This window comes from Coenobita brevimanus, chromosome 55 (assembly GCF_032717465.1).
Source record: "Coenobita brevimanus isolate Jiangsu-jjx chromosome 55, ASM3271746v2, whole genome shotgun sequence".
Taxonomy (NCBI): Eukaryota; Metazoa; Arthropoda; class Malacostraca; order Decapoda; family Coenobitidae; genus Coenobita; species Coenobita brevimanus.
Window position 1 is genome coordinate 2988511 of NC_137008.1, and position 21399 is coordinate 3009909.

Here is a 21399-nt window from a genome sequence, read left to right on the forward strand (position 1 = left end):
TGGGCCGTAGAGTCTGACAGTCATTTGTTAAACCCATGTTGAGAGTAAAGTGTATTTGGCTGAGAGAAAGTGTGTTTGGCCTGCGTACCTTGTTGCTGAAGGCGATTTGTGAAGGAACCTGCAAGCCATCTTTAACTATATCCTCTTTACTCTAACGTGGCCTAAAAGTGTCAACTCTCCATATTGAATTATGAGTTGTAACAGTATACTAATGCGTGAATATAACCCTAGTCACGAAAAAGTGTTATGGAAAGGGTGTAGAGCCGTAGCAATTTTTCTGACACTGTCCCACGTATAATAAGCTGCAAAAGGACGAAAATCTGGGCCAAGTTAGAGTAAGATGAGGAAAATACTCACATCTGATCCATAAATGACTTGTCAGATTTCATTCCTAGGTCTCTCAGTTGTGATAATACGACTCTACATCCCTTAGCATTGTCGTTCTTTCAAACAGTGGCAATGCTGAAATTTTAACTCTCTCTGGCCACTTCTAAATATAAAAATTGTTGTAAGTCTGGGGTACATTTTTTTCCGAGCCTTCAAAATTGTAATAAAAAACAGGGATATTATGCTATCAAGGATGACTTTTGTAATTTTTGTAAGCTGTAGTGTGATCGAACTGGCAGTGTTTTTATGCATTAGCTCTCTCTGGCTGGGTTTTTCATCGTAAGGAGGCTCCCTAACACCTCTTCCTTCGCGATTTAGTCTCTTAACTAATTAATAGTATTTTTTGCTTTTTGAATCTTTTTAATATCGATTGATTGCATAAATAACACACAAGAGTATAGTAACGAAGCAGATACAGAAATAAATCGCTAAGGAAGAGGTGTTAGTAAGCTTCCTAACCGCACCACCTCCCTCAGACTTCTTGCCTGGTGTTCTAGTAAGGAAGCTTCCAAACATATTTTCGTATGCGATTTATTATGCTTATTACACCTTGCTCTTCTTTTCTGTGATGTTCTAACATTGCCATTCTCAGCATAAATAACGTACAAAAGGATACTAACCACCCATATCCAAGAATTAGTCACTACGGATCAGGTGTTAGGGAGCTTCCTTACCTGAATAGCAAAACTTAATTGGTTCTTGGCTGAGTAAGGGCGTCTAAATTAGTGGAATATCTTACTTAAATTACGCCATGGGAGAGTAAGCACTGGAATTTTTAACAGTTATACTCCGCTGACTCCTCAAGTAAAATCTCCTTATATTGCCTAGAATAGAGAACTAGAGTTATTCCCACAGTGAGAGGGTTAATAGCTGGTATTCTCATCATTTAACGAAGCACCCTAGCACCTTTTCCTAAGCGATTTATTTTGTTTATTACGCTTTATGTTCTGTTCTGTGAAATAAGTCCTTGCAATATGACCAAACTCTAATAACGTAAAAAAGGATATTAACCCGCCATATCCAAAATAAATCGCTAAGAAACAGGCATGAGGGAGCTTTCTTACCCGACGCGAATGCAAGCCAGTGACCACACACCGAGAGGGGAGACTGCAAACTCAGCCCATTATTTCGACACAGTACCTGTAATGTATATATTCTATAGTAAAGAAGAGGCACTGCATCTGACGTCTTAATCATCCCTACGCTCCTACATACGCTGGATGTGAGATAAAAGTGAGAGAGAGACGGACGTTGATGTGAGAGACAGCGAGCGAGAGACAAACGTTGGAGAAGAAAGTGAGCGAGAGAGAAACGGTGGCTGTGAGATAAAAGTGAGAGAGAGACGAACATTGATGTGAGAGAAGAAAGCGAGCGAGAGACAAACCCTGGAGAAGAAAGTGAGCGAGAGACAAACGCTGGATGCGAGAAGAAAGTGAGCGAGTTTGCATGTGAGAAGAAAGTGAGCGAGAGACAAACGCTGCATGTGAGACGAAAGTGAGCGAGTTTGCATGTGAGAAGAAAGTGAGCGAGAGACAAATGCTGGATGTGAGAGAAAAAAGTGAGCGACGGACAAACTTCTCTTTCTGTAGACGGATCAACAAGAACTACATCGTTTCTCAATCATCACTATACACCTGCATGCTTAGATGGTCTCAGTTATCCCTTACGCTTTCCCAGAACCCATTTCTCAAGCTCCTATGACTCTCAGATGCTTAAAATCGTCTGGCCAGCTTGGGTAAGATAAGAGTGTGGTGCAAGCGATAAGAGGATGAGTGGTGACATTACTAACACCTTAAGGCTGAAGGTAAGACTTGTATTGGCGATAAGAGATATGATTTTTTTCTACATAGGCTCCCACAAGACGATTTGGATAAGCTGGGGGGAACTATGGCGGTCAGACGGTTTAATATTATCTCTCTAGTAATCCCTAGGAAGCTAATAAATACCCCAGAAGGATTAATGGCCTGGATTTAGTCTGGATAAAATGCCCATATGCGTTCGTGGCCGCGACTGGGTTTAATAATACTATCAGTATCTATAGCCTATTTTAATGTTAGAGAGAGAGAAAAAAAACTGACTTCCTATTAGTTTTCTGAGAGGCAAATGACTTCATCTTCCTGGTCTGTGTAGTGTGTGTGTGTGTGTGTGTGTGTGTGTATTGCTCTGCGTCGTGCACCTTAGTACTATAATGTGCGTTTGAATATAGAAGCGCAAATCTGTCTTCAGAAACACTCCTTCCTCTCTCATCCCATCCACCTCCATCTTTTCCTCTTTCCCTCCCTTTTTCACTATCATCCTGTCAGTGCCTCCCTCCCATCTTCTCATTTCTCATCATTCATTGCCTTCAATTCATATCCTACCCATTTTCTTCCGCCCTTCTCTCACGTCTCACTTTCTTTTTCACTTTTCCTTCTCTCTTTTCCTCTTTCATCATCTTCATCCTACTGTTGCCTTCATTTTTCTTTTGTATGTTTCATCTCCTCCTCTAGACTACTTTTCTTGCCTCACATTCCTCCTCCTCTCCCCTTCATTACTCTCCTCACCCCTCTTTCTCTCTCTCTCTCTCCCCACCCCTCCACCCAGCTCTAAGCCTCCCCCCACCCTCCACCCTCACACTCCCCTGATCTCCAAATCCGCCCTCACACCCACTTGACATCTATATATCTTGAGAGAGAGAGAGAGAGAGAGAGAGAGAGAGAGAGAGAGAGAGACAGACAGACAGAATCTAAAAAGACTCCTCGTACATGTAATTCACGTGTGCTTCCATGTACTCTATCTTGCCATTATCAAACCTGTTACTTCACTGTGAATTTACTGAGGCACCATTATGTCTGAAATTTTGGAGAAGAAACATAATATACCTCTATAATTTCCAGATTAATTTAACTGCCCTACAACAGAGGAATCAGAGGAAACATTGACGGTAACACCACACATATATAAAAAGGGCGAGCTGACTGGGGCACAAGGAGACGACGAGGGGGATGATTGAATTAAATTGGTCTGATGCCCCATGAGATAAACACAGAACACCTCAAGACCTCACAGATTCACGTACTTCTAATGCATTGATATGCTATGGGAAATATGATGACTGATAGATACTGTAGATAGATAGACATACATACATAAACACACACATATGGACTATTGTTACCTGCACTATTCACGTTTTGCTGCCCAGAAAAGTGAAAGATTTTGAAATGGAAGTATTGGTCAATTTACTTAACTTACAGGGCGATACTCCTCATATCCCTCACATTATTTACTGAAGAATTTTTATCATTAGCTCACAGCCAGCGTTTTTGTCTCTCATATTTTTTCCTCTCATATCCTACGTTTGTATTTCGCTCATTTTTCTCTCTCACTTCCAACGTTTGTCTCTCGCTCACTTTCTTCTCTCACACCAACGTTTGTCTCTCGCTCACTTTTATCTCTCACATCCAACGTTTGTCTCTCGCTCACTTTTATCTCTCACATCCAACGTTTGTCTCTGGCTCACTTTCACATCCAACTTGTCTTGCTCAGTTTTTCCTCTCACATCCAACGTTTGTCTCTCGCTCGCTTTCTTCTCTCACATGCAACGTTCGTCTCTCGCTCACTCTTTTCTTTCCCCTTCTCCCCCCAAAATCCCTGACGTCATCCCTTCCTACTTACCTCTCTCTCTCTCTCTCTCTCTCTCTCTCTCTCTCTCTCTCTCTCTCAAAGTTCTGCTCCTCACCTCCCCCCCACCTACACCACCACCACCACAAACACAAAATCCCTCCCTACTTTTCTCCACTATCACTTCCCTTTCCATGTTCTTCTTCCTTGTTTCACTCTTCTTCATTCTTCATCGCCTCATACCTTCCTAAAACTCCCATATCCCATTTCTCAGATCCCCTACTACAGATTTCCCTATTCCTACATCTACTTATACCTCATCCCAGATCTCATCCCGTCAGTGAAGCGTGGATGGATGACTCTTACACCGGGTGTGGGAAACATGATCTGGGTTTAGTCCTAGGGTTGTATCTACGTGGCTTTCGAGATACGTGTCACCGTTCCCTCAGTGATTTATTCTTGACATAGCGCCTCAATATTCTCCTGTATGTTATAAGCGCAAAGAATGTCGATATTGAAAAACACAAATATGTAAAAGAACGTTGAGTGTGGCATGGAAGAGAAATCACTTAGGAAAAGGAGCCCCCCCTCCCTACACCCACCCATCAGATGTGTCCTTAAGTACACCTGAGGGCACCTGGCTAGGCTTGGATCAGGACGTCACCTAGCCCTCCTCAGTCACCAGCTTCCACTCAGGCCAGGTGGTGTTATAGATGGCACGTTTCCCGCTTCCATACAACACAAGATGGAACACTGCACAACACACACCCCTCTAGGACACATGCCCATATTCCCGTCGGTTAAGAAAGCTCCCTGACACCATTTTCCAAGCGATTTATTTTGCTTGATACACCTTACTGTCCTCTTTTGCGCGGCATAAATCCTTCCAATATCGCCACACTCTGTATAAAGTACAAAAGGATAGTAACCACCCATATAAAACAATAAGTGGCTAAGGAAGAGGTGTTAGGGAGCTTTCATATCCGACGAGCCACAGACACATCATCAAAGGTGTGATGAACGTAAGGGACGACCCCAATAAGCGTAGTACTTTCCTGCGATTGACAGGTCTGCTTGGCCAGGTGGATCGGAAATAAACAACAACAACAACAACAACAACAACAACTGGACCCTCCTCTTCCTTAACACATTCCGTTTGCTCACTCAGCCCACCACGGTAAATTCGACCAAAAAAAATATCAGCTCACATACGTAAAGGAATCTAACCCCATAGTCGATAGCAAGTCCAAAAGTCTATAATTCTAGCGATTTTACTCCACCCTGCTTAGCCTTATTTCTTAAGGGTGCCATATAGCGCTTATTTATCACATTTCCTTGTTTGTACTGTTATCACTTACACGTCAGGGTGATAAGAGATGAGTTTTCTTGGATATCTGAGGCTAATTTACATCATTTCAGAGCTGAAGACTCCTGACTGATAACTTTTTAATGTGTGTGCTTGAACTCTCCGCTATATCAGTCTTTCTCTCCCTCTCTCTCTCTCTCTCTCTCTCTGATATATTCCTTTGTACATTGACTTCCATTTCTCGTCTCTCAAAACATTTTCAAAACTCTGCATCAGTCGAAAGCAAAATAATTTCCTTCACAATCAGCAATCAACACGACATGAATGTTACGTGACAGGTGACGCCGATGATACAGGTAAAAAAACACACCTGATGATTTGGACGTCCTTAATGAGTAACAACCTATCTCTCTGCTGTGTGTGTGTGTGTGTGTGTGTGTGTGTTTACCTGATTAATACAGATTCGAAATTTTCAATCACTCCATGGATTAAAATCGAAAAGTCTTCAGACAGCAAAAATAATGCCACAAAATAAGTCACTAAAATAAAAATGTTAGGTACTACGAGAGAAAGCAAGCAAGAACATTAAAACAAAAATATCTGAGCACAAATGTAACAAAGCACATATGTAACAAAGCACAAATGTACCAAAGCACACAAAAGTACACCCCCCACAAGGACGTCTAATTTTGGCGGTGAGGTGCAAACGTGAGCGCGAAAATTCGGTGCCGGGAAGTTAAGTGGGGTTGTCTGGGGAACAGCTGCAAGTTCTCTGTCACTGCCCCCCTCACCCTCACCCTCACCCTCACCCTATTACTTCCAGCCCTCACCCTCACCCTCACCCTCACCCAGCTACTTCTACGTGTCACCCTCGTCTTTACTTTCATCTATCACCCTCACCCTCACCTTTACACTCATACTCTCACCTTCACCCTCATCCTCACCCTCACCCTTCTACTTCTCCCAACCCTTTCTATATTCTCCTTGATCTCCCAGTCTCCCTAGCCTCTCCCAGCCGTCCTAGTGTCTCCCAGCAGAGCTCCCTAACTCCCCCAGTAGCTCCCTTTCTCCCACCTTCTCTCAGTCTCATGCTATACTAACACTGACTGACATCCATTCGAGTGACATCCATTCGTGTGACATCCATTCGTGTGCCATCCATTCGTGTGACATCCATTCGTATGACATCCATTTATGTGCCATCCATTCGTGTGACATCCATTCATGTGACATCCATTCGTGTGCCATCCATTCGTGTGACATCCATTCATGTGACATCCATTCGTGTGACATCCATTCGTGTGACATCCATTCATGTGACATCCATTCGTGTGACATCCATTCGTGTGACATCCATTCGTGTGACATCCATTTGCGTGACAGGGCCATTTCTGTGACGACCATTGCGTAGATTTACAGTCTGTTCGTGACGACAACTTGGTTCTGCAATTACTCGAATAAAATGCGTGCAGAGACGACACAATGAATAAATAAATAAATAAATAAATAAATAAATAGACTGATAAACAGATAGATAAATAAATGGAGGTGTGAGAGGGATGCAGGTGTCATCTCGATTTCTTTCGTCTCGTGGTAAGATCAAAATTCCTCACGTCTGCAGTGTTTTATTTTGGCTTCGACAAAGTAGGCCAATTCCTCTATTTTTATATAATTAACAGATAGTAATGGGGTAAAAGGAAACTTCTTACTCTATAGCTATACATAATGGAGCTGTATATGAGGGAATGTAAACAAATTCTGTATACGAGTACATACACAGACATAGGCACACATAAACACACAAGCACGCACAAACACACAAGCATACAAGCATACACTAAAACGCACATACACAGGTAAACACAATTCAGACACAAAAGCAAACTTACACACAATCTAACACACAAGCACAGCAAACATAAACACACAAGCACAGACAAATGGACACAAAACACAACTCAAACAAAAATACAAGCAGAAACACACACACACACACACACACACACACACACACACACACACACACACACACACACACACACAACAAAACCGAAACAACAATACGTAACCTTAACCATACAATTATACTCTAATAACAATTTCATTTTCACCCACTAGACAGAACCTCATTTCTTCCCACAAGCCAACCTATTGAAATGAGAGGGAGAGAGAGAGAGAGAGAGAGAGAGAGAGAGAGAGAGAGAGAGAGAGAGAGGGCAAGTGGTGGAGGGGGGAGGGGAAATTTTGTGCCTATTTTACTTTCACTTGTCCCAGACCTGCCATCTCTCCTTCTCGAGTTGTAACAGTAGATCAAAAATATCATGACAGTCACGAAGAAGTGCCATAGAAGGAAAGCAGAACCATAACACCATCATTTCCTGCCACTAGAGTACATGAAATAACCTACGAAAAGTGAGAATTTGAGCCAAGTTGAGATGAAAGAACTATAGTGTTTATGGCTTCATTTTCTAATTTTAATGGCTCACGATTTTAAAGCCTTGGAGGATATAACTCCCTCGGCATCCTGTCATTTAATTCTCAAACCAAGGGAGTTTTTTCATCTTCCCATTCCTCTAACATTCCCCTAATTTCATTCCATCATGCCCCTCTTCCTTCTCTACTCATTCTCCTACATACCTCATCCATACTTCCTCATCCTCAGGTTCCCTTTCCTTATACAGGCCACTTCAGTCTCCTCTAAATCTATCCCTATCCTTCCCTCTCCATTGACAGCCTCACAAATGTCCTCCAAAATATTCCCATCCTTTCCTGTCCATATGTTCCAAATCGGGTGACTATCATTTGCATTCCTCCTCAAACGTACCTCTTTCCTTTTGCATCTCACATCTCTTCCCTCTTCAGCCGTTCCTTCTCATCATTCCTTCCTCATTCTCTGGGTCCCTTTGACAATATAGGCCTCTCAGTTCCCCCCTCCAATCCCTTCCCATCGCTTCCTCTCTCTATATTCCAAACATAGGTATCCATTTCCTCAATTATTGTAAATGTTAGCCTCCTCACTCACCTCCCACCCTTCGCATCTATCACTTCTCTCCCAGCCGTCACTTCTGCCTTCAAAGTCACTCCCTCTCTGTTCCTGTTTCCTGGCTTCATTACCCCATTGCTCATGGGGTAAAGGGTAAAATAATAGGGAGGATTAAGAGTAGGGTAGGATAGGTACAAGGAACACACGGTGAAATTGCAGTACAAAGTGGTATAGTGAAGGACGTAGGAGAGATATGAGGCACAGACAGAGAAAAAGAAGAGTGTGTGTAATAGATACTGGTACTGTGCAAAAGACAGTGAGATATGTAGGTGTCAGGAGATTGTAAACATCCATCAGACAAGCTCGATGGCAGCCAAAGGACTCGAACTCGTGATCCTACAAACATGAGTCCAGTACTAAACCAATCGAGCCACTGAATCACCTCTTTCAAGTCTTTGCCCTCCCCCATCTTTCCACCTTCTCTGTTACTCCTCATCATTGTAGTCCCAGTCTCCACCACTGCTTCTGTGTGTTACTCTCTCATTCAGAATTCTTTCGTACCAACTCAAAGATAACCTTCCCCCAAACTACTTCCCTTCCACGGTAGATCCTTCATTGGGGTGGCGCCTAATTGAACCTTATTACCTCTAGACATTGAAAATTTAATAAGAAAAGAGCCCTGGTAGTTAAGTTAGTAAAGACTATAATATTTCGACAATATTTTCCGAAGATGAATTGTACTATCTTGGAAAAATTTTACACACACGAAATAATCGTATCTAAGGAGTGTTGTCGTCTTCCTCTTACTGGTGCTGTTGGTGTACTGCTTTTTTTCCTCGTCAGTGCTTTCTTTTCCTCTCATTTGTCTCCATCCCTCGATCAATCAGTCTATCAGTCGGTCAATCAATCAATCAATCAGTCACTCGCTCCATCACTTACTCTGTCAATCAGCCAGTCAAGGACTCAATCAATCTACCATTCAGTCAACAAGGCAATCAATCATTTATTCAACCACTCAGTCATTCAAATTCTCTCTCTCTCTTTCTCCCTCCCTCTGTGTGTGTGTGTGTGTGTGTGTGTGTGTGTGTGTGAGTACGTTTTATTTCTTTCACTCTCCACCTGCTTTCTTTCCTCTCCTCTTCCTTTCCATTTTCATCATGCTTCTCCCTTTCATTTTTCATTCATCAAATTTTCCCTTTCTCTCACCTCCATATTCTCTCTCTCTCTCTCTCTCTCTCTCTCTCTCTCTCTCTCTCTCTCTCTCTCTCTCTCACTGCATTTCCTTCCCCTCCTCTTTTCTCACATTTTCACTTTCCTCTCTCCCTCCTCCCACTCTCACTGTCTTTCCCTCCCCTCCCTCCATATCCCCCTCCCCCTCCCTCCCCAGGCGAAACCCGACCCTGCGGCTTCCTGACTGTAGGGGAGAGAGGGAGGGGAGGGGAGGGGAGGGGAGACGAGGGGGGAGGGAGCGGAGGGGAGACTATAAAGCTAAGTGACGGGGCGTGTGATCACTTGGCGGGGTTATGACTTCTTTGGCTGTGGACGGGGTGGTGGGGAGAGGGTGAGGGGGAGATGGGGAGACTACAGGCAGACAGATGAGGGGAGAGGGGAGAGGGGTGAGGGGGACAGAGGAGAGAGGGAGGGAAAACGGGGGATGGTAGAGAGGGAGGGGAATATTAGACAGAAGAGAAGGAAAAGGGGAAACGGAAGAAAGCAGAAACGGGGTGATGGGGGAGGGTGAGGGGGAGACTTTGGACAGACGGGTGAGGGGAGAGAGGAGAGGGGTGAGGGGGACAGAGGAGAGAGGGAGGGGAAATGGGAGATGGTAGAGAGGGAGGGGAAATATGAGATGGTAGAGAAGGAAAAGGGAAATGGAAGAAAGCAGAAGGGAAAAGAGAACAGGGAAAATAATGAGAGGGTGAGGGAAGGAAGAAGAGGGTGAGGGGAGAAGGAAGAGGTGATAGTGGAGAGGGGAAAGGAATATAAAGAGAGGGGAGGGAAACAGGGAGGCAGTGAAGAGGTGGGGAGAAAAAGGGAGAGGGACGAGAGGAGAGAAAGAGGGGAGGGATGGGGAGGAAATGAGAAGGGAGAGGTGAGGGGAAAGAGAAAAAGAGGACAGGGCTGAGAGGAAAAAGCGAGAGATGAAAAGGGAATCAGAGAGGGGAGAAGGGAAGAGGGGGAGGTAGTGGAGAAGAGGGAAGAATAGGAAGAGAGGGAAGAGGAGAGAGGAAAGGGGAGTGGAGGGGAGAGGAAAGAAGACGGGGGTAAGAGGGAAGGGGGAAATCAGAAAACAGGGAAAAAAGGGTGAGGGGAGAGAGGATAGGAGTAAAAGAGAGAGAGAGAGAGAGAGAGAGAGAGAGAGAGAGAGGAGGCTACGGAAGAGACAGGCAGATGAGAGGATGGAGTGACATGATATAGTACTATGAAGCAAGTTAACCTCTTCACTATTAGAACGTCTCTTCTATTTAACCCCTTCTGCACGAGACCCTATTTTTTCTTTTTCTTCCTATTTAGAGACTAATTAAATTCATCTTGAGACAGCAAAGACAAAATTGAGGGTGCAGATTAGAGTAACTTAATTCATCCGCTCCTACGAATGCTGATCTATAGGAATTATCTTTTTTTGGAGACACGTGAAAGAAAGCATAAGAGTTAGTGTTGTCTGTGTGTCACCTCTCTCTCTCTCTCCCTCTCTCTCTCTCTCCCTCTCTCTCTCTCTCTCTCTCTCTCTCTCTGCACAAGCGTTGGTCTTCGCCGGTACAGTCACTGACGCAAAACTGAATGAAAGTCGTTTGATTTTTATAAACATTATCAAGTAAAACTGTACCATTTTCTCTTTCCCCACTCTCTCCCCCACTCTAATGCCATATTCCCCTTCCTTCTCCCCCCTCCTGTACCACATTCTCCTTCCCCTCCCCCTCCCCATTCCTACCCCACACCATCATCTTTGTACAGGTAGTATAAACGCAGATAACTCGAAACCCGAAGTGTGTCATACCCCATCCCATCCACAGTTTTTATTTCTTTAATCACTTCTTCGAAAATTTGGCGTAGTATTAATGTCTTTTTTTTTTTTTTTTTTTTTTGGCCCCTTAAAATTTCCTCGAAAATCTAGTGCTTTATTAATGACTTTTTTTTTTTTTTTTTTTTTTTTACCCCCGAAAAACTTCCTCGAAAATTTGGCGTTTTATTGATGGCTTTTCTTTTTTGCCCGGAAAAATTTCCTCATCGATTTAAGTTTTTATTGATGACTTTATTTTTTTGTTTCTAAAAACTTCTTTGAAAATTTAGCGTTTTACTAATGACTATGTTTATTCCTCGAAAACTTAGTGTTTTATGATGATTTTATTTATTTATTTGGGGGCTCCCTAAAAACTTCCTCGAAAATTTAGTGTTTTATTGTTTTTTTTTTTTTTCCCCTAGAGAATTCCTCAAAAATTTAGCGTTTTATTGTCTTTTTTTTTTTTTTTTGAGGACGGGGCCTTTAAATCATCCTCCAAAAATTCACGTTTTATTGATTTTACTTTTGGTCCTTAAAATCTTTCTAAAAATTTCAGCGTTTTATTGATGACTATTTTTTTTTTTTTTTTTTTGCCCTAAACCAATCCGTTGACTAATGACATACTAATATTAATCATAACCAATTTGTTCACATGGACAATTATTAAGGCTAATCTATTTGAAATCGGGCGATGTACAGTCGCCAAATGTTCCACCTGGGCCACCTAGCCGCGAGAGGTGGGTAACGGGTGCTGGCAACAGTGTATATGTTTGTTCGTGTGTACATGCTCGACGAAAGTTCGGATCATCAACTCTCTTCGTCCGTAGTGAACCTCCGTCAGAGTCAGAGTTCATCCCATAGATGGCTGGGTACGGAGTTGGCTGGGGAGAAAAATGTCTCAGGAGTAAGGCGGCTCTCCCATCGGCTCAGCCAGTTGCATGAAACTGGTCGCACGGAAAATTGTTGTGTGCCACAGTCGCGCTGACCAAGGCCAAATAAATATGACTATATTAATTCTATAATAGGGTAATATATACTAATACTATGATATAAATATATACTATTATATATAATACAATAATATTTATCATACTATACTTACTTGGCCTTGGTCCGTGCAACCTGTGGCACGCAACAATTCCATGCAACCGGTTTCCTGCAACTGGTCAAGCCGGTGGGAGAGCTGCTTAAGGGGCAGCTTGGCATAGTGAAGGCCAGGGCAGGCGCAGGACCGGGGGGGGGGGGTTACGTTGTTCATACCGTCAGTGATAATCATTGCCGAACTAGTTTTTGAGATCCATTAGCATTCTACTAACTATTTGTATTCTTAACAATACTAAACATTTTATTTCCTATGTTGTTTTTACATTGTTACCATAACACTATATACTGTAATCGCTCCTAACCTTTCTCCGTCTCACTCTCTCCTTATATCAGTAATTCCATTTCATAGGATTATCACTTGATACCATTATCAGTATAGGTTGAAGAGGAATGCATTTACCTAACACCAACGTCCAGTTACAAGTAAGATTACCTGCCATATTCACATCATGAATGACACTGACCAATAAACATTAGGATGATGTTCAGACACTGTTAACGGTTGCTTATTTCCTCGTTGGTAGTACTTCAGGTTTTTGTGTGTTCTGTGGAGCACCACGAAGAGGTAGGAGGTTAAAATACTGTCACTTCAACAGGTATAGTTTATGCATACTGCTGTCGATGTGGCTATTATATCAGCTATGTTAATGACTTACCGTATCATATTTCATATGACTATGGTCATAACAGCACACCTTTATAGTCCATTCATCTAGCGAATGACTGAATTACACATTACAAGGAATATTGATTGTGAGCGGTGCCGCTTATGTGTGAGGTCACATATTTACACGCTCATCGATTATTCACCGAACAACATTATCTCACATTATAGCAAGATGAAGACACCACCTCTCCATCACAGTATGCAAAAGCTTCCAGTCATTTTAAGCACAACTGCTATTGATTCATGAATCACTGGGACATTTATATCACCATTGCCTGTGATATTACTTAAGTGACTGGTAAATGCAACATAACATGAAATTATCATTACAAGCTGAAACACTGATTTTTTTTTTTTTTTTTTTTTTTTTAATCGCACGAACCTAGGTAAAACAGCCATACCACGTTGAGTACACCGCTTCCCGTCCGATCAGCGAAGTTAGGCAACGTTGGGTCTGGTTAGTACTTGGATGGGTGACCGCCTGGGAACACCAGATGCTGTTGGCATCCCTACGTCTCAAGTGGGGTTGGTGGAGGATTAGTGCCCCTCCCTGTAAAACAATTAACTCTAAGCTCTTGGCCACCCCGTTTGGGATACATGGCGTCTGGCAATGAATGAATGAATGAATGAAACGAACCTAGGCGCTTTAGCTCCCGTCGACTCGTGACTATCTGACTCGAGGCGGTATTCTGCCTTGGCTCAACGAACGAGTTTCAACCTCCGACATCTACAGTTCCTATCTCGCCCACTTAGTGTAAATTAATATCCGCCCAATGAGTTGACCTAACTTATGTGATCATGTCTCGGATCAAGAATGGTATTTCAATAGGTTTAATCAAGACCGACCCAGGACTGGCGAAATGTAAAGCGAACAGTCAGACACCGGTATCTACTATTCTACCGTAAGAGCCGATCACACGACGGTTCTTCCCCCCAGTATTCAGTACAATTTTTAGCCATGGGTTTATCATGTAATAATGAAAATGAATACGTTTATAAATATGCAATATGTATAAAGATCCGGTCTTTTAGATTATTCTATTTATTGTTTTCAATATTCGCATTATCCAATACTTTCAAGAAGTTCCTTTGAAATTCTATTGGCTAGAAATTGTTGACCGAATATTGGGACGAACTCTGCCGGAGGTTCACTACGGACGAAGAGAGCTGAAGATCTGAACTTCCGTCGAGCATGTACACACGAACAAACATATACACCGATCAGAGAAATTACCAATATGCCGGGAATCGAACCCGGGACTCTCAGGTGAGAGCCAGGCAGCATACCGTGTAAAAAATACAGGTTCTCTCTTCATATACACCGATGCCAGCACCCGTTACCCACCTCTCGCGGCTAGGTGGCCCAGGTGGAACGTTTGGCGACTGTACATTAACGTTATAGCTCAAAATCCATGTTAATCTCCCTCACCCCTTTTTGCGAAGTGGGGGGGGGGGCAAAATTTCGCCATCGGATTTAAGGGCTGGATTCTTGCTAATACCAGGATGTTTGGCTTCTGCTGAGAGAGAGAGAGAGAGAGAGAGAGAGAGAGAGAGAGAGAGAGAGAGAGAGAGTAGTAAAGACAATATCAACTGCTAAGTAGACGATGGACAAAAGACGATGTTTACAGATCCACATCAATGTTTCCTTAACGGCATGAACTAAAACTTTAATCATACCTTTCCCACAACTTTTCCTCTTCCATTTCTAGCATTAACCCCTTCACTCCAAAGACGTACTGTATTTTCCGCTGTATTATTCGTAGCAGCAGTCTATTGTATTAAGTTCTGCAGAGATTTTGAAGTGGAAAAAACTGATATAACTTTCTTTAACCCTCTTTCAGTAATACAGGTCTCGTAAATTAAATACACTCGATTGGTGGCCGCAAGAATAACACTTTAAGACACTGTTAAACATAGAAGGAAAGTAACTCTAGGATAAGTGGCTGGGGAATGGCTGGGAGAAGGAGGGTGATGAGGAGAGAGGAGGAGATCAATAGGATGGATGTAGTGGAAGCAATGAAGTCAGAATGGAGAAAGCCCCAGGAATTGATAGAGTGTATGTTGGGGGGAGAGATAGAATATGAAGAAATCTCTCACCATGATGAAAGGTTAAAATTGGTAAACATTAGGTAAACCAGGTATGCCCAGGTACTTAAAAAAATAAATAAATCAATAAAGTCCATTCTGCAGTGACGGTATGAGTGAAAAAAAATCGAGTAGTAAAGAAACATGGACCCAACATCAGTGCTATCCCAGGAGTAGATATAGTCCGTTAAATCTCGTTTGGCAAAGATCCTTAACCTCTCTCAGCTCAGTTAATGGCCAGATGTAGGCAGACTGTAGGGCAAATTCGACTAGTAACCAAGGAGACTCATTCCTACCTCATAACTAAAACATCAAATTTCGCGCCAAGTATTCATGCTCCTTTAGTCAGATGGGAGGACAAATTTGACTAATAACCAAGGATATTCATTCCTACTTCATAGCTAGGACATCAAATTTCACACTAAACAGTCAAGTTGTATGAGTGGTCTGGCTCCCTTGGTGAGATTGGAGGAACATTTTGACTAGTAACCATGGAGACTCAGGAATACCAACTTTTTTGAGCTACACAGAGTGACTGCTTTAAGCTCTTGAATCCTGTGAAATTTAGTTTTTAATAGAAGAGGAGATAAAGAAAAGAGTTAAAGAAGAGAGTTTATGGAGAGAGTTAAAGAACTGAGTTAAAGAGGAGAGTTGAAGAGAAGAGTTGAAGAAGAGAGTTAAAGAACAGAGTTAAAGAAAAGAGTTAAAGAAGTGAGTTAAAGAAAAGTTAAAGAGGAGAGTTAATGAAGAGTTAAAGAAGAGCTGAAGAAGAGAGTTAAAGAAGAGATAAAGAAGAGAGTTAAAGAAGAGAATTATAGAAGAGAGTTAAAGAAGAGAGTTAAAGAAGAGTTAAAGAAGAGAATTATAGAAGAGAGTTAAAGAAGAGAGATAAAGAAGAGAGTTAAAGAAGAGAATTATAGAAGAGAGTTAAAGAAGAGAGTTAAAGAAGAGTTAAAGAAGAGAATTATAGAAGAGAGTTAAAGAAGAGAGATAAAGAAGAGAGTTAAAGAAAAGTTAAAGAGGAGTTGAAGAAGAGAGTTAAAGAAGAGAGTTAAAAAGGAAAGTTAAAGTAGAGAGTTACAGAAGAGAGTTAAAGAAGAGAGATAAAGAAGAGAGTTGAAGAAGAGAGTTAAAGGCGAGAGATAAAGAAGAGAGTTAAAGAAGAGAATTATAGAAGAGAGTTAAAGAAGAGAGGTAAAGAAGAGAGTTAAAGAAGAGAGATAAAGAAGAGAGTTAAAGAAGAGAGATAAAGAAGAGAGTTAAAGAAGAGAATTATAGAAGAGAGTTAAAGAAGAGAGTTAAAGAAGAGCTAAAGAAGAGAATTATAGAAGAGATTTAAAGAAGTGAGATAAAGAAGAGAGCTAAAGAAGAGAGTTAAAGAAGAGAGTTAAAGAAGAGTTAAAGAAGAGAGTTAAAGAAGAGAGTTAAAGAAGAGTTAAAGAAGAGAGTTAAAGAAGAGAGATAAAGAAGAGAGTTAAAGAAGAGAGTTAAAGAAGAGAGTTAAAGAAGAGAGATAAAGAAGAGAGTTAAAGAAGTTAAGCGGAGAAAAAGAAGAGTTAAAAGATAAGAATTAACGTGAGCTAGATTTAAACCCTCCTTTTCGAAATATCAATCGTAAAATGAATACAAACACTGGAGATAACGAGAAGGAATTACTGTATACTTTCTCGCAATGAACTAGCGCTCTGACTGCCACAAGTTTCTCTACATTCTTGACAAAAACGTTCACAAGATATAAAACGTTCACTACGAGAGCTTAAACGTTTCTCATCCTCTAGCTTTGTATTGAGGCTAGTAAAATCCTCTGACGTTTTTCCTAAATGGAGTTCAAAGTGGGTAATTCGAACCAAAAGATTTCAAAACATAAAAACTCTTGACTGTCAACGCCCCGAGACGCGATGAACGGGAGCGCGTCAACCCCAACCACCACATAAACACGACTGAGTAAACGTTTGCCAAGTCTGGGAAAACGTTTGCTGGAGGAGGAATTTAAGGAAAGGGCCTGAGAAATTGACAGAGTTGGACGAGACTCGCGACTTCTTTCGATGAACATGGCTAGTACAGGACACTTAGCGGCACTTCTTCCCTCGCACTTAGTCATGCATGTTAGGCTACACCTTCGTATTTTTCTATTGTTATTTGTGCATTTTTAGGTTTGACATGGTTTGCCTCAGAAAATTATAGTTCGAGACTACTAAGACGCGAAGCTCAGAGTAAGGTAATCTTTAAGGAGACATATGACCACCTAAAAATATATATATATATATATATATATATATATATATATATATATATATATATATATATATATATATATATATATATATATATATATATATTTAAGGAGACATATGACCACCTATATATATATATATATATATATATATATATATATATATATATATATATATATATATATATATATATTTAAGGAGACATATGACCACCTAATATATATATATATATATATATATATATATATATATATATATATATATATATATATATATATATATATATATATATATATATAACTACTTTTGAGTTGATTTAGTAACTTTATAACTGTGTACAGACGTACGTTTTCGAGTATAGAGCAAATCCATCAATAAACAAGGGAGATATGATGACGGGAGATAGCTCATTTTAGTTTATGTCTGGTTAGGTTACCATAAAACAGGTTAGGTTAGGTTAGGTAAGGTTAGAATAAAAAAAAGGTTGGGTTAAGTTACGAAAATTAGGTTAGGTTAGGTTTTGATTTCGTTCAGACATGGCGTTGTAAGATGGCATCTGTCTGTTTTCGGCGCTGTTAGGAATTGTATAGCAACACCGCATTTCATGCACTTTACCACTTTTAGAAGAATAAAAAAAACATCAAAACTTGAGAACGCACTCAGAAAATACTCAAAGAATCCTATGAAAAGTTAAAAAAAAAAAAAAAATAAGCACCTCTGAATAATGTGGTCCCTATGTCGCATTAAAGATTACCCAGAAGAAAACGCTATGGAAAAAATGTCACGGAATGCCTAAAGAGAGCGCGTCAAAACAAGCAATATTTGGACGCGTCTCAAATCAAGTAAAGGACAGGAAGCAGGAAAGGTAGCCGTGTTCTCTGCTCAGTTTGTACAGGTGCGAAAAGTGACATTTTTTTTTTTTATTTCGTCGTAGCAAGTAAGAGATAATTCACAACCTCAGTCATTAATCCCTTTACAATGCCCGGGTTTGAAAATTTATGATGCTAGATATCAAACCCGTTCAATATTGCCCTTAAGTCGATCAAGGTCTAAGAGAGTTTTGAGACTGTGTAAACGAACTATTGATCATACCTGTTCACCTGGATCCTCACCTGTCACGTGGTGGAGAGGGCGATGAAGGCTTCTCAGTTAGTCCTTCCTGGAAATAAAGACAACTTGATTCCGCTTCCGTGGCACTTAAACACATACGGTATTAATGATGTCCTATATTTAGTTTTTTTCCCACCATTAACGAGGGGGAGTTTTCGTCTTTTATGGACTTATTTTCAGCCGTTTGATGGCTAAATAAAGAAAGTATTACGGCTGTAAGTCTTTTCCATAGCATTTCCTCGTGACTAACATCATAGTTTAGTGTTTGTAAGTGTTAATCTATTGCTACAAGTCAGCGCTTAAGAGAGGGGTCACTTTTATGTCAAGTTAAAGTGAAAAGTGTATAGTTTTGTATCACTTCGAAAATCCATTACAATTATCATGTCAAAAATTCTGCCCCCGTCTCTCTCACTGAAGGCCTCTAGTTCCAAATCACTGCTAAGGTTGTCACTGTAATTTCCATCCCGTCCACATGCTCCACCGTAACCCTTTGTTTCTCGCCTAATGTCAGGTAGCATCCTTTAAAATTACAGTGTCTCATTCTTCTTCTTCGTCTGTTTCTCTGTAAGCTTCTATATTCCACACAGAGATCTTAAATGGAAAGGGTAATTTTTTTGAGGCCTTGGATAGCATTTTCACCGCAGAGACGAACACACTCAAACACACGCACACACAGTCCCATAACATACTAACGAGAGAGCGCGTCTGGCAGCTTCACCTCTTGGCTGTTTCGTCAAGCTTGGGTAAACATAACGCAACTGAGTGAGCAAGTCTCGAACCTCCTGATTCAAACGTTAGAGATCAAGGCTTAATTTTAGTTTTAATACCTGTAAACGGGCATTATTGTACCTTTCTCACTGATACACATCGGGAATGTTTCTGTAACTCTGATGTGTCATACAAAAATTATTCACATTACCAAGATTTCTTTCCCAGGGTTGATGGTTCAAGGTTTGGGTCGCACTGTTCCGACACCCGCTGACGATACAGGAGTGAGATGAAGGAACATCGGTGTTATCGCTGTCTGCTACTCCTCTTAAACGCTGAGAATCACCTCCACACCAAACATAAAGCGGCGTTATCATTAATGCTTCATCGTTTGTTTTGTTTTGTTTTGTTTTCATTTAAGTCATACCGTTAAGGTTATGTACCGTATTATTGTTGGGTTATGAGACTTCGTAATGCCTTTTCCTATGTGATTTAATTTCAGCTTACCGCTTACGTTCTCTTTCATGTTATGTATACTTCTTTAATATTAACACAGTTTGCACCGATAACATGGAAGAACTGTGACGTACATTTTTTAATGCAAAGAAGGAACCAAAGGCTGAGAGCATGCAAAATTGTTCCCTCCAAAAACAAACAAACAAGCGAACAAGCAAATTAACAAACAAAAGAGATAAATTCAAGCACCGTTCATCTCGAGATGCCCAGACACACTGCGAGTAAAAGACGAGAGGTCATAGGCAGAGGGAATTACAAAATGAGGATAACAGTTCATCTGCTCGTCTGTTGCTATCATAAACCAGTGAGTATATGTTAACTCTTCCACGAGAGAACTGGAGAGAAAAGGACTGAGAGTGTGTTGCCATACGGATGCTAATCGTCCGCCAAATTGGAGGAAGGATGCAAGCGGACAGTTCAGAAGAGCAGTGACCATTGACGTGGCGATAGTAAAGAGATAAATACGCAACAGCTCGGCGAAGAGAGAGAAAATGAAGAATAAGAAAGAGAGGGAGATTTGATGAGACGAAAACCCTTTGACTCCAACCTATTTAAAAGAGCTGTATGTGGGGACACTCCCCCCCCCCACACGCACACACAAGAGATTCGTACTTAACACAGGGGCAAATAAAACCCCTGTACAAAGTCAACGGTCGTGCTAGGGTAAAGAAGGCACGGAGTCGGCTTAGCACACCTAATCTGTTGAAAGCTGATTAGGCAAGAAGGTAATGTGATCTTTATTACCCGAGAGAATGAAACCCCAAGGATATTGAGAGATGAGGAATCAACTTGCATATTGTTGAAAGTTAAAGGATATTGAACGGAAGATTTTGGCGGGTCGAAAGGTGAAGGAACTGGGAATTTGATGTATTAAAAATAGCAATGTCCCTTTTACCCCAGAAATATGAGCCAAGTTAAAAATTAGGTGTGCCATAACCTCATCCCATGACTGCTAAAGTAACTGCTGTGATGAACGCTGTGAGAAGCTGATGGAAAGGCGATAGGTGGGGGAAAAAAGGCGAAAATGCAAAAAAAAAAAAAAAAAAAAAAATCCTTAACCCATATAGTGCGATCATTCTTTCTTGTAGATTTTTTCTGCCAAATTTTTCCCAGCTTAGGGAGGCACACACACACACACACACACACACACACACACACACACACACACACACACACACACACACACACACACACACACACACATACACAAAACATTGTAGCCCACCTCTTCCAGCTCAAAAAATCTGTCCAACGATGAACTGCAGTAGCCGGGAGATGAAAACAACGGAATGTAAAGAACCTGATTTTGGTTGAAGGAGCTGAAGGAGAAATGCAGTGACGTCTCCTTTTATCAGCGAGAAAATGACTCGTTATGAGTACAATGGGTGTAACACAAATTCTTTCGTCCACCTCGTTATCTGCGTCGTATCATGAAACTTGAAAACTTGGGTTGAAAAATTGAGCATGGCGAGTAAAGGAGTGGGTGGGATGGGCTGAAGTGTTAGTGGGCGGTGCAGCTGGGGAGGAACAGTATACCCTGTGAATATGGCTTGTGGGAGAAGTGATTTTCCTATAAGGTTGCTGACTGCGTTCTGTAATATTGGATGCAGCCTACCCTTACCTGATGACCACAGGTATTCTGTAAATGACCCTCAGTAATTAGGGGTTTGGCATTCCATTTTGTGATTCCAGGTT

General features: G+C 41.2%; 1 non-coding gene across 1 annotated transcript; it reads left to right on the forward strand.

The window, feature by feature from the left end:
* The first annotated feature begins 13438 nt into the window (after window positions 1-13438).
* LOC145401432 (5S ribosomal RNA) lies at window positions 13439-13557 on the forward strand. The gene has a single exon (XR_013897583.1). It is a non-coding gene; the product is annotated as a 5S ribosomal RNA (ribosomal RNA).
* The last annotated feature ends 7842 nt before the right edge of the window (window positions 13558-21399 follow it).